Source organism: Parasteatoda tepidariorum, chromosome 9 (genome assembly GCF_982258835.1).
Source record: "Parasteatoda tepidariorum strain Cologne lab strain chromosome 9, Ptep-v5.0, whole genome shotgun sequence".
In the NCBI taxonomy this organism is placed as follows: domain Eukaryota; kingdom Metazoa; phylum Arthropoda; class Arachnida; order Araneae; family Theridiidae; genus Parasteatoda; species Parasteatoda tepidariorum.
In genome coordinates this window covers 100,337,881-100,351,890 of record NC_141763.1, presented here as the reverse complement: position 1 = coordinate 100,351,890, position 14,010 = coordinate 100,337,881, and the positions used below count along the sequence as shown (strand labels likewise).

Sequence of the window (14,010 nt, the reverse complement as noted above, 5' to 3'; positions counted from 1 at the left end):
TTCTTTTTTTTTTTTGAAGTGCAAAGCAAATACTGTAAAATTTATAGTAATAAATATAATTTATTTGGATTGAATTTAAAATAGATAATAAACGAAAAATACAATGAAACTGAACTTGTGAATGATTTAAAACATATTCTTTATACATAATAATCATTCGCATATTCAATTTCTTAAAGTTTAGAGCAGAGGTCGCCAAAGTGGTCTATACAGACCCCCAGGGGTCTATTTAACATAAGCGGGGGTCGATCTGAGCCAGGGGGTCGAATGGGGGTCGATCCGAACCGGAAGGGTCGATTGGTCGAAGGATTATCAGTATTTTTCAGATATGTGACAATTAGAAATAAAAGAAGAAGACTTGGAAATATATACAGGTAATCTTCAAAAATTGAGCGACGATTTTAAACTGAGTTTTGTTGATTTGGAAAACATTGACATCCCTGTTTGGATTATTGTGCCATTTTCTGCTCAAATTGAAAACGTGGACATCAACCTGCAAGATGAGCTTGATGAATTATTATGGGGATTTGAAGCAAAGACGCTTTTTGAAAATTTAACAATAAGCAAATTTTGGACAAATATAAATATAACGCAAAAATATGTAAGACTTTACGAAATAGCTCAGCCATTTCCAAGTTCTTATATGGTTGAAGCCTGTTTCAGTCATGTAAATTCAATCATAACTAAGAACAGAAATAAATTAAATGTGGAGTTCGAGGGGATTTAAGAATAAAATTGACCAATTTTGAACCCAATATAACGAATCTTGCAGAAAAAAAACACCAGGCACACCCATGTCATTGATTAGGAAGCAATAAATCCGTAGTTACTTTACTTATTATTTCTACTTACTTATAATTACTTATTATTTCATAAATATTAAGGTATTTATATTTCAACATTAATATATTTTTCATAAAACTATTGTTACACTATATACTATTAATAAATGTTCAAAATCATAAAATAAATGTACAAACACAGTATCTAATAGAGTTTTATTTTAATTAACAGAAAATTACTTTTATGGGGGTCGATAGAGATTTCGAAAAATTATCTAGGGGTCGATGATCAAAAAAGTTTGGCAACCCCTGGTTTAGAGGTATAACTTAAAAATTGCAGCATCGAAAGAAATTAAAAAAATTGCAAAAAACTATTAATGGACTATTAATATTAAATTGCTTAAGTTTTAAAATAAATTTTAAACCTTTGAGAAATGGAAGAAGTTAGAAACCATAGCCGACTTAGAAATAATAATAAAAGGGCTTTAGATGTAGCAAATACGATAAAAATGTATTCCAATATGTTCCAAATTCACAAATGAGAATAGAACAACACACTACAAAACAAGCATGTTGTGCTGGCAATGTTCCATTTGCGGCAAAGACAATCTCAGAAGCAATTGTTCTTGGATTAGACAAGCAAAAAAATGAGGTTGAAAGAAGCATATTAATAAGAACTCAACAAATAAGTAACTAATTACTTGAGAGTTCAACAAAACCTTCTTTCGAACATGGAAATTTAACCAGAAGCTTTAAGAATACAATAATATCGTTTGTCAGTCGGTTTGTTTTATCGTCTAGCAAATGTAAGCTTAACGACGAAGTGGAATTATTAGCTAAAAGGTACAAACTGATATTTTCAGAATGTCTACGTGATAAGACAGTCACTTTCAGATGATACTTTTTAAGACCTTGTGGGTTTTATCGTATTTATTGGTCATAAAATAAAATAGTTTTCTCATCATTATAACAATAGTTTCCACACATTTATTATAAAGGTTTCTAGAGTGAGTGGGGAAGAAAAGAAAAGAAAAAAAACGGAACATTCTGAATAACTTTTGATCTAAAGATTAAATTTTCAAGCAAATAAAAAGTCTCAATGATTCTAAAGCGGTCTAACCTTAAATAATATGCTCATTTTCTAGAGCAGACGATACTTTAAAGAACGAAGGTAAATACAAAATCACTTTCGTTGAAAAAAAAAACATACCCTTTTTTTGCGGACGGATTTGGATTCCTCGTCCACGAAATAGGGGGGAGGTTATATGAGAAATGTGATCCTAATAACTTGGTCAGAAGCACCGTCCAAAGTATGGACCCCTTAAGGTTAATTTTAAATTTTGTGTATTCGCCATATTTCCAAAACTAAAGAGAAACGAAATTTTTTTTTTGCACGGAATTATAAAATTCGTTTATTTACAGATATTTACATACACTAAATTTTTAATAATCATTTATTATTATTTGCTTTTTTGTAGATTCAATACTAGTCGAAAGGTACAGCAATTTTTACATTTTAAAAGACGTAATTTTATATGGAAAAATATAAAAAAATTGGGCATACTTGGACGATTAGTTCTTGAGAAATAATAATTTAAATGCGTGCGATTTTATTAAAATTTGATAACTCAGAAACTATTTGACCGAATGCATCAAACTAATGAGACCACATTTCCAAATATTGCGGCCACTACCCCCATAATTTGAGTGAGAAAAATCCAGAATGTTTAATCAGAGAAAATACGTCCCCGTGGAGGATTTCAATTCTTAAAATATCACCTGCTTGAGTAAAATAGCATATTTAAGATTAACCCCTCAAAAAAATAAGACTGAATCATTGCACGTGATAATTCAAACATTGGATCATAAGTTCCGTGTGTTCCATTTTACTCTATGTACATACATTAAATGTAACGTTTTCTGGTTGCTAAGTATATTATAGGTATACCAGTTACTATTTCTTCAGTACATTACAACTATTGTTAGGTGATTTATCACACTAGTAATAACACATTAAATTGTTATATTAAATTAAAGTCAGTTTCGTTGCTTTGGATAGTTTTAGCAATTGTTTTGTTGAATCAGTGCATGAAAAAAAGGGCAGTTACAAACCGATCAAACTTAAAAGTATAAGTTTACGATTAATTTTGCTACCAAGGAGGGCCCATCTAAGTAATACTCAAATATTTGCTTTCAATGCATAAATAAAAACTCTTATAAATAGTTAAGAGTTAAGATAACTACAGTTGTGAAAAAAATCAGATATTAAAAAAAAATCTTATGCTAGCAATGGAGAGATTGAGATTTTCTTAATGCTGCTAATAAGAGGGGGTGGGATCTAATATCACCAAAAAAATATATATATGCTTACGTGATATTTGAACATTCCCATTTAGCCTTGAATCTAGGGGTGCAGAATGGCAAAAACAATCCTAATTATAAAGTTTCTTATAATAATAAAAAAATAAGAAGAAATAAATAAATAAAAATGAATGTTTAGGAAAGGCCTTAGGTTACAAGCAATTTGGCATCGCTATATAAAGCGATGAGAAAACTGTTTACTTTTGATTTCGCCATGCTTAAAGGCGAGAGGAAAAAATTCTTTTTCTCGTTTTTTCAGGCAACAGTCAGGTCTGCAGCAAAACAATTCTCGTAACGACCTTGAGTAATGATCAGCTAAGAACCTCTATGACCAAAAAACAATCATTACCATTTCTTGGAGGGGGTAAATAATACACCTTTAACGGAGAAAGAAAATGTGGACGAAATTTAAAGAAACCAGTCTTTAGGCTTAATGATTTTCATCGTTTGGCTGTAAAGATGAACCAAGAAGTTGTGTTACGCAAAAATCGTTTTCCTCGATAAATGACTGAAGGAGGTCGAAGCATGACTCTTCCTTCAGCTGAAGTCAAGGACTGGATGGCGTCAAATCTTATAAAAGACCTTTAAAATAATAGAAGTAGTTTCACTACTGTAGGAGCTACTTATTTACGTAGTTTGTAGTGTAGTGCGTTACTTTAAAAAAAAATTGTGTTGTGAGTAGTGCGTTACAAAAAAACAATATTTAGTAGCAATTAATGGCAACAACTTTTAACGTTAATTTAGAAAAGAAGCGTGCATCTAACGCAACTCATTTTTCGAATATGATGGGTACAAATCTTCGCGGGTTCGTCAATGGATGCAAGTGAAAATGATGCTGCGTAACTGTGCCTTTAACAGAAATGACGTATTTAAAATCACATATAACTAATGTAATATATATAACGACCCACCCTATTAATTCAGGGTATGCGTTAAAAATCTGTACCGTCGCCGCGGCAGGCCCACCCAGAAGAGGGGGCGCAGGCTCAATCAATGCCGGTCGGGGAACCCGGCGAAGCTCCACCGTGGCATTTGTTAAAATTCAGATCAGTTTATTATAAGTTACATGGCAACAGCCCGACAATTTGATTTCAGCAAGGGATACACTACAAGTTGTTCAAAATATGCCACAAGGGATAATGATAATTAAACATTTAAAACACAAAAAAGGGGAACCACCGAATTGAAATAAGGTCAAAGGATCCTAATAAATTAAGAAAATATTAAGTCTAGAGGTCAACGGTCCCTTGTATTATTATACAAACCCTTACGTATTTCAGCAATTAGTTGGCTGCACAAAGCAGCACATAGGCCAGGACTGTTTGAACTCAGGTCCAAGAGTGGACAACAACAACTCAAAACATAAACAATACAGGCAGTTAAAAGTAAAAGCATCAGATAAAAGGTCAAAAGCAATGACAAGTATAAAAGTAAAAGTTGACAGTGTCAAAACATAGAATGTATACCCAAAAGGGGAAAAAGCAATACAATTTAAAAGATTCAAATGAGTTAAAAAGAGATGTGATAAAAGGTACAGAAAAGGTAAAGGTACAGTAGGATAAAACATTAAGAATACAAAGGCTAAAAATACATTCGGATTGCAACAAAAGGCTAAAATACAACAGTAACAATCCTCCAATAAATAAAAAGTAGATAGTAAAATACAGTAAAAATGTTAAATACGATAGTAAACATTAAAATAGTAGCAGATAAAAACAGCTAGGTAAGACCAAAAAATACATGAGAATAAAAATTATTAGAAATGAGACACCCAGGGTGGAGTGTGCAGGTTCCGGGATTTTATGGGTTATCCCCAAGAACATCCTCTAGTGTTTGCTTAATAATGATCTTAATGATTTTTCTGCAGGTCAAGTTAGCGAAGCACTGATGTTGGTTAAAATTATTAAAATGATTGTCACGAAGTGTCCGGAAATGAATACAATTTAGAATTAAGTGGTCTATAGTTTGTTGTTCACCACAGTAGTTACATTGGATGTTTTTTTTGTATAGATCTTTTCGAAATTGTTGTTTAATTTAGAAAAGAAGCGTGCATCTAACGCAACTCATTTTTCGAATATGATGGGTACATATCTTCGCGGGTTCGGCAATGGATGCAAGTGAAAATGATGCTGCGTAACTGAGCCTGTAACAGAAATGACGTATTTAAAATCACATATAACTAATATGTAAACTAGCCATTATTACTCACTTGGGTCACAGTTTCAAACGCGAATGCACACTCACTCGTTGATGTTATTTCAAAGGGAGGGAACGTATTTTCTGTTGTAAACTCATAGCAATTTTGAAAATAGCATATTATTCGCAAACGTAGCATAATTTCATATGGCGACGATATTCATATACATGGGATTTTTTTTTTTTTTTTTTTTTTTGTATTAAGAGTCATGATAAGCATTTTTTATAATAAACAAGAAAAATGCCTAAATGAACTAAGAGACTCATAAAATATAAACGTATTTAACATAATAATATATCATAAAAGAAATTTATTTATCCGCGGCGCAACCGGAACTAGATCAACTAATGTTTCTTATCATTACGCAATCGTCTGCTCTTTTTCTCTTATGGAATTGATATCGTTTTCAACAGGTGCTGAATTCTTTTATTATTTTTTTCCCCCGCGTCGTATTTATTTGTGAATGTGGAAATAGAATACCAGCAAACATTAAACCTAGAAACGAACTGGAGAAACTCCGTCAGTTGCCAGATTCCGCATGAAATATTTCTGTAAGATAAGCTAAACTTATTTTTTAGCAGTATCGATTTACCTGCCAACTATACATAATGTTCCAAACCGATAAGTGATCGAATTGATAGTTTTCCATTTTTGTACGATATCGAATTTAACAATCGATAGTCACATGCTCGATTGATATTTATTTAACATTAAAAAAAATTTTTAAAAAAACGAAAATGTTTTTTTATATAAAGAATATATAGCTTTTCCTAAAACCAATTCTTTATATTTTTAATGTTACAAATAATGATGTTTCATTAGAAATGTTGATGCATTCGAATTAAAACCCATAAGATAAATAGCTTTAGTTATCCTATGATTAATTGTCTTAGAGCACAAGCCAAATATTAACAAATCAACATAAAGGATAACTAATCTTACAAACTATTACTGTTGATTGCAAATTAACAGTAATTAAACAATATATTAAACAATTATACAATAAAAATCTTTATCTTACTTTACTTTCAAATGTTAACCCTTTGCACTCCAAATACCTTTAAAAGCTGTTTGAACTAGTATAAGCACTAAATCATTTAAAACACATACAGTATTTTTATATAATTTTTAAAATTCCTAAAATAATTGGGTTACTAATTATTAAGGCTTAAAATTTTTTTAATTTTTGAGTGGTAACTGAGGGCGAAATCGGAGTGCAAAGGTTTAATAAGGATAGCATACTTAGATTTGTAATCTTGCGCAGTTTATAATAAATTACTGAAGATTAATTTGTTACATTTAAAGCGACTTAAAAAAAAACAACTTATTCAACAACAAATGTTTGAAAAAGTTCAAAATTGAAAACGATTTCATAAACTAGCCATTTCGCTTAGAAAATTCGCTTTAAAAACATTTTCTATTTAATTTTTTTTTATTACATAAAATTCAATTACGTCTCATATTAAGACAAATTGAACTACAAATTACTTAAAACCAAAAGTTTGAATACAAATATTCATCTAAATCCCACATCGCTTAAATAATATGCAAAGTAAATAATTTTGATAACCTAACAATTATGCAACTCTTGTCTATAATTAAGTAAAATACTATTAGGTGAAAGCATCTTAACTTGGAATAAAAATCAAGCTTTGATGTACATTAAAAATACTTCTTTTAAAAAAAAAATCTATAACAGCTAAAGAAACAAACAAACAAAAAAGAGACTCGTAAAAAAGGTCAGTTAAATCCGTATTATTACTATTGTTTCATTGCTTTTTTCTTGTCGTCGCGCATTGGCAATAAATCATTTTGTTGATGCTTCAAACTAGACAAAGTAAATATTGAAGAAAGTACACGTGTAAACAATGAAACAGTAAAACACACTCGAAAAGTAGTTTAATGTGCAATTTGAGCGAAGAAAAGTTTTAAAAAATGTGAAAGAAAAATAAAATGTGATTTTATACATATTTAATATAACTATATGTATATAAAAGGAAATAAATAGTGTACTAAAAGTGAAGTCGCGTATCTTTATGTTATCTATACATAATAATAAACGCGGCTGTGTGTGTGTCTGTAATCACAATATATCGCCCCAGAAGCCTTGCCCGGGCACGAAACTCGGCCCATAATTGTGTTTTCACATAATGAAGAAGTATTTTTTTTTCTTTTTCAAAAATTTTGATTAGTTATTTAGTTATCAGTCATTTTGTAAGTCTATGCTTTTCGTCTGCTTTTTCGTCTTCAAAGAGCCATATTCAATAAATTATTAAAAAATGTATATACTTTTCCCCACTCTTATAAATGTATGCTAATGCGAACCTCACAATTGAAATATTAATTTTCGACAACTTAAACCAATAATATACGAAGGAATTAATAATTTAATTGTAAAGTTCGCATTAGTTTACATTTATTAAAGTGGAGAAAAGTTTAACTTTCGTATTAAAAATGTGGCAACATATTCGATACGTAAATAGAACGCTTCGCTTTGATATATTTGTCGCTGTTTATAATTGTTATAATAAGTTTTTCTTCTTCTTTCCACGCTCTATTTTTTTTTTCTGAAGCGAAGACGATAATTTTTATAGCGATATTGTAGTACTTTGTACAACTAAAAATTCTTTTCACAACACTTTAAAAATATTTACTTTATTTTCTTTATATATACAGAGAACAGTCGGCAAAGAATTCGATTAAGTTGAAAAACATTTCGCTAAAAAGGAACGAATTCCAAAAGAAAAAATAAACAACTTAAAGAATAAAAATGCTGATGCCAGCCAATTTTTTGAAAGTTAACTTAGAAATAACAAACCAAACGAAGTTAAATAACAAACCAAACTATGTTAACAAAATGACGTAGAAAGCGCAACTAGATCAAAATTATACAAGCACAACTAGATCAAATTATAATACCTGAGTGCTTGACGTAACAGATATAGAAATAGAATTTGATACCATAAAAAATTATATAGAAATAGAAATTGATACCATAAAAAATTTATTCGTTTTCGTGTTCTTTTCATGTATTTAGCATTTTAGTTTTTTTTTCTTAAGCGTTGTAGCTATATAATTTCAAACATCCTCAAGAGCTATAATACATTTGCAGCAGAACTGGATATGAAGACAAAATTGCTGGACAGGAACACTTTAATTGGGTATAATATGAAAAAAACACAACTACTTCGATTTAGTAGGAACAACATATGACGCAATGCTAAACGAGTGGAATTTAGTTGTTGTTTATTCAGTTATTGTTATTAGTAGTTGTTGTTATTTGTTTTAGTTGTTGTTGTTTATTTAGTTGTATTTAGTTTCAATAACTTTTCTTTATAATGCAATAAAATCTGGCGAGCAGCTATTTAAACGATCGAACACTTCGTTTGTTTATTTGTGGCTTGAAGTTAGGCTCGCAGAAAATGCCGTTCATGGGTTAAATTTAGTAGGAACAACACAACCTGTGACGTAGGCTATATTATACCCAATTGTCCACTAATCTTCAGATTTCCTGCTATGTTTTAAAAAACTTTATTTGTGAAAACCTTCAGCGTGGCGGACAGCTGGCCGCCTTAGGCGTCTAGTCCGCAATAATTTATAGTAGATATATTTATTACTTCACAATATTTAAAACTAACTCTTACGAAATATATTTTACTTCACTCAAATTTTATGACAACCGTGCTTTTATGACATTAGGGCCCTGGGGATAAATTTATATTCTTGGAATTTTTTTAATAAGTATTAAAATAAAAATTAAATTAAATAAAATTCACACAAATAACGTCCTATGTTTGTTTGTTTAATCACATTAAATCCAATTTTTGAACTTCAACGAACCAGAATTTTACTATTATTTCTAAATGAATTTTTTATGTTTTTTTTTTTTTTTTTTTTTATTTGCCGTTGTACGATTCCCACAAAGTAGCTTTCTTTTCATTCAAAATTACAAATTTACATAAAGATCTAATGTAATATTGAACCCTTGAGAATTTTCGGTAGATATCGATTTATATTTTCGTTACGCAGATAAGATATATCAACGCTCACCATAATATCGTTTTCTATAATTATCGTTATCGACAGTATTTGCGAAGTTATCGTATTCAATATTTATTATTGAATGTAATAACTCCGATAATTTCGTGCACGAAAATAATGGATTTTAATTACTCCCAGTATTATCCCAATTTAACAAATAATTTTCATCAACACGTATTCGAAAAATATTCGATTTGTATCGTATTCGAAAAATATCGTTATTGATAATGTTGGCGATATTATTGTATTTAATATCATCTTGGTCGATAAAGATCACGTTAGTAGCGTATACGATAATACTCGCGATATAACTGATATATTCGATATTTGTATTTTACGATAGAAGACATGATATTTTTGATGCATTGTAAGAATACTTTTTAAAATTATAGTATAGCGTTGCCTAAATAATATCTATTGTACACGACATATCGCCCAACTCTATATTAAATTATTACGATATTATTATTAAACTAGTTTCTCACAAAAAAATTTTTTAAAAAAAGAACAAAAGATAGAACGGATAAGAAAGATTCACTTAAAGTTACAAGGCTTGCAATATTATCGTTACATTCGATATGCATTGTAAGAAGTACATATCGCGAGATCGCTTTTAAGAATATTGTTATCGTAATATCTAAAGATCATTATTTCACGATATATTGGCAGCTCTACACAGCGCGATAACGGCATTATTATTGTACTTCATTTTTCCTTAAAAAAATATTTAGAAGGAGCTAAGGAGAGTTAATTTTCAAACGGAGCATTATTATAACTTAACATCTTTATAACCTTTTAAACGCATAGAAATGATGATCGTGTTTAAAAATATTTTTATATGGAGATACCCGGATGTTGAGGTATAAGTTCTCGTAAAACAAGTTTCATTATTTAACTGTAATGTCACGCAAAAAAACAATAGTATTAATGCATTACTTGAAGAAATTTCAAGGCTACCAGTAAAGCCAAACACTTCCTTTAAATCTCAAAAGTTAATCCCAAATAATGAAATATGTAAAAAAGAAATTATTACATTTCTTTAATATTTAACATATTCCATTAATTATAATCTATTTTCATACATTTTAAGCATGTTGAAAGAAATTTGTACTTGTAAGAATTATTTCTATTATTTCCAGGAATATAAAATAAAAATTAGATCTAATTAGCCAAGTAAATTTTTTCTATTCATAAGCAGGTGGCTTACCATACACCTCATAATGTTATAACTCTTAGGAATTTTGAATATTTGTAAAGCCCTATACATAGGGGTCGTGTAAGCTTTTAATAAAAAAGAAAGAAAAAAAGCAGAGGGGTAAGAAAAAAAAATTAAATATCGTTGGTTTCGCAGACTTGTGGCTTAATAATAATAAAAAATATTGAAATAAAGTATGGTGCAAATTTCTCAGCCTATTTAAAGGTATTGATAGGTTTCTATGTTTTTTTTTCCTAGGGAAATTAAAATTTATTCCTGCTAAAATATTACTAAATTTAATAAAAATGCTAAAAATGACATGTTTGGGCTTGCCCTTTTTAATATGAAGTTTTGATTGATAAATTTTTATTTTAAGTTTTTTTTTTTTTTTTTTTTTTTTTTGCAGTTGTATTTTTTATTTTTATTTTATTTTGTTACTTTGTGAACAGAAGACCAACACACTTTGTGAACAGAAGAAGTAAACAAAACGATTGTTTAATCGCTCATTCTTTAATCGTTATCAGATAAGATACATTACATACATTTCTGTTCCAAATCCTTACGTGGCAACACAGTCGAAACAACACGTTTTTTTCCCCCACCGGCATTTTGAATGGTTGAATGGATAGATATTCACTTCATACATGCTTAATATAAAGAATTGTTTAACGAAGTTAAATCAATTTATGTAAACTATTTTAGAACACAGTTAGTAGTAAAAGTATGATTTTGTGGAACATGGAGAAAAAAAGTTTGTTTAATTTTCAAAATTTTAAACTGAATTCGAACGCAACTAACGCCAGTGGTTAAATTAACAATAAAAATACTAACGGAAAATAATTTTCAAATTTCAGTTTCATAAAGCGTCACTGATTTTTAACTTTTTCAATCAATTTTTTCATATAAAAACACCGCATTTTTAATGCTTCAAAAATTATTTGAAAAGCACATAAGCATAAAGTACTCCAAGAAACAAATGTCGAAAAAATAAATATTGTGGTCTAAATTAGCCATTTACATTGATTTTGAACCAATTAAGGAGAAAAACATTTATAAATTGTAATTGATGAATTTATACTTGGGAGCAATTACCGAATTATTTTAAGTTTTTACCGAATATCTGTAACTAAATAATATATATCAATGATGCTAAGCTAATTAAAATTACAAATTCTCAAACGTTGCAACAAAAATGAAATTGAACTAAAATTTGAGGAGGGGAGGTAAGAAAAAAAAATAATAACTTGCTTTAAAAATTGATTTTGCCAAAATGTCTAATTAGGGATTCAGGCACAACATTTAGGAATAGTTTCAACAAAATTTAAAGGTTTGTCTTAATTTTGTACAAAAATGATCATTTTGAAACAATAATGAAGTAAACAAGCATAAAAAAACTAGTTTAAACCATCCAAATCTGTCAAAAAGGTCTGAAGACTTAAGATTAGGAAATCACAAAGATACAACGTGTAGTCTATTAACATACAATTAAAAATTAATCTTTAATTGCTTGAAATAATAATTAACTATGGCAAAACATTTCAGAGCATGTGTTAAACACTTAAAGATAAATAAATTACAAAATTGAATTTTAGTCTTTTCTACGTGGATTAGAACTCATCTATCAATATATACCTTAAAATAAGAACTGCTCCAATTTTTATGCATGGCAATAATTTCAAGTTTTGGAAAGATAAAAGCAAAAACAACGTTTTTAAAAATTTGAAACATGTATATTCTTTGTAAAAATACAATTTTTTTTCTTCTTCCCCTTTAAGGTAAGACAATTTCTTTAAGAAAAGATAACATTTGATGTAACGGCAGTTTTTGATTTTAGTATTGGACTAAGAGTTTTCAACTTGACAGATTTAATTTATGATTCAATAAGTCTTAAATCAGCAACCTGTTAACTATAATACAAACATTACTTTCTAAAATTTTAAATAATTCTATAATTAATAAGACAATTATTCAGAAGTGCTTATAAAAAACTATATAATGTTAAAAAATTACATAGAACATTAAGGAATTTTTACTTTAATTGAATTTTTGTAGATAACAGAAAAATTCTTAAACATAAACGAAACATGAACTCAATTAAACATTTGTAAATAGTAATAATAATAAAATTGAATAAAATTTTAAATTTCTACAGTTTGTTCCATCATATGCGGTTTCAAACAGTTAAGTTAAAGAAAATAAATTCTAGATCTTGAATTTAGTAATTAACGCAGATGATCCATTTATTTATATATTACCTAATTTATAATATAATGGATACATTTACCTAATTAATAATGTGAAAATTTTCAAAAACTTGCAAAATAATTTTAATATAATACTCTTCACGCTTACTCAAAACAAATTTAAGTTTTTTATTTCATTTAAATAAAAAATAATAAAGATTAAAAGTAAAAAAAAAAGAATACGAGAGAACAATTTAAGAGAATAGAATTAAGTCTTTAACGGAAGCAAACTGACCCATTCAATTTTCTCTAGAAGCGTAAAATTAAACTAAACATTTTTCATATAATTTATTAACACATTTTTAGCTGTCACTAAAAAATGTTAGTCCCCTAAAGCGAGTAAGGTAGGGATGCAACATGTGATCGAACGCGCCGTTAAAACGTAAACAAACGTTTACTCCTCAAAAATTCAAAGTCAAAAGAACAGAAAACTTTTACTTACAGGTTTGGATAGAACAATTTTGGATTATCTAAATGTCTGTCAAAAAATAAATAAATTCCATGAATATTATTCCTCGTGTTCCCCAATACTTTAGACAGACAAACCAACTATTTCCACCGCGGTTTAACCACACAGCCTTCCCACGTCCGCTTCTCGTAAGAGACTGCCACATGAAAAGAATGATAACAAATCATTCTCGCCAAGAGGGTTACCATTGTTTGGTATTAAGCGCTATATTTAGGGTGAAATTTAAACATCAAAGCCAACTGATTTATTCAAAATTATTTTGTGTGAAAAAAAGTAGCGGAAAATTGAATGAAATAAAATTTAAAAAAAAAAAGAAAGAAGAAAAATTAATTTTAAAAAAAAAGGAAATTGTAAAGATTTATAATACATGACATTATAAAATACAACTTTGTTACACGTATCCTTTTCCTTTCTTAAAAAAAGTTTCATGTGTATTAGTTAAACATTGTTAAAAAAATGTTTTAATTTTATTAAGATAAAATTTTAATTTAAAAAAAAGATAACAGATTTAAAAAAGTAGAAATTAAAAAAAAATTAAAGCAAATATTTCATTTTAAATTTAATTTCCAAATTATTATATATATATATTTTTTTTTTAATTTAAATTCTACATTTATTCTTTAAAATATCTCTTTTTTTCTTTCTTGTTTTCAAAAAATTCCAAAAAAAGTTAATGTACGCTCAAATAAAAAAATTTTTTATTATAGTATTTCAAAAAAAAA

The 14,010-nt window shown here is 28.5% G+C and overlaps 1 protein-coding gene across 2 annotated transcripts in view; it reads right to left on the bottom strand.

Moving 5' to 3' along the window:
- The window catches only part of Pgant9 (polypeptide N-acetylgalactosaminyltransferase 9), a 125,392-nt gene extending 111,933 nt beyond the window's left edge, over positions 1 to 13,459 (bottom strand). The window contains exon 1 of one of the 2 annotated variants that reach the window (XM_043046810.3): positions 13,262 to 13,459. The gene's annotated coding sequence lies outside the window, so the exon portion shown is untranslated. The remainder of the gene's footprint in view (positions 1 to 13,261) is intronic. The other variant, XM_043046811.3, reaches the window with a different exon arrangement.
- Positions 13,460 to 14,010: the final 551 nt, after the last annotated feature.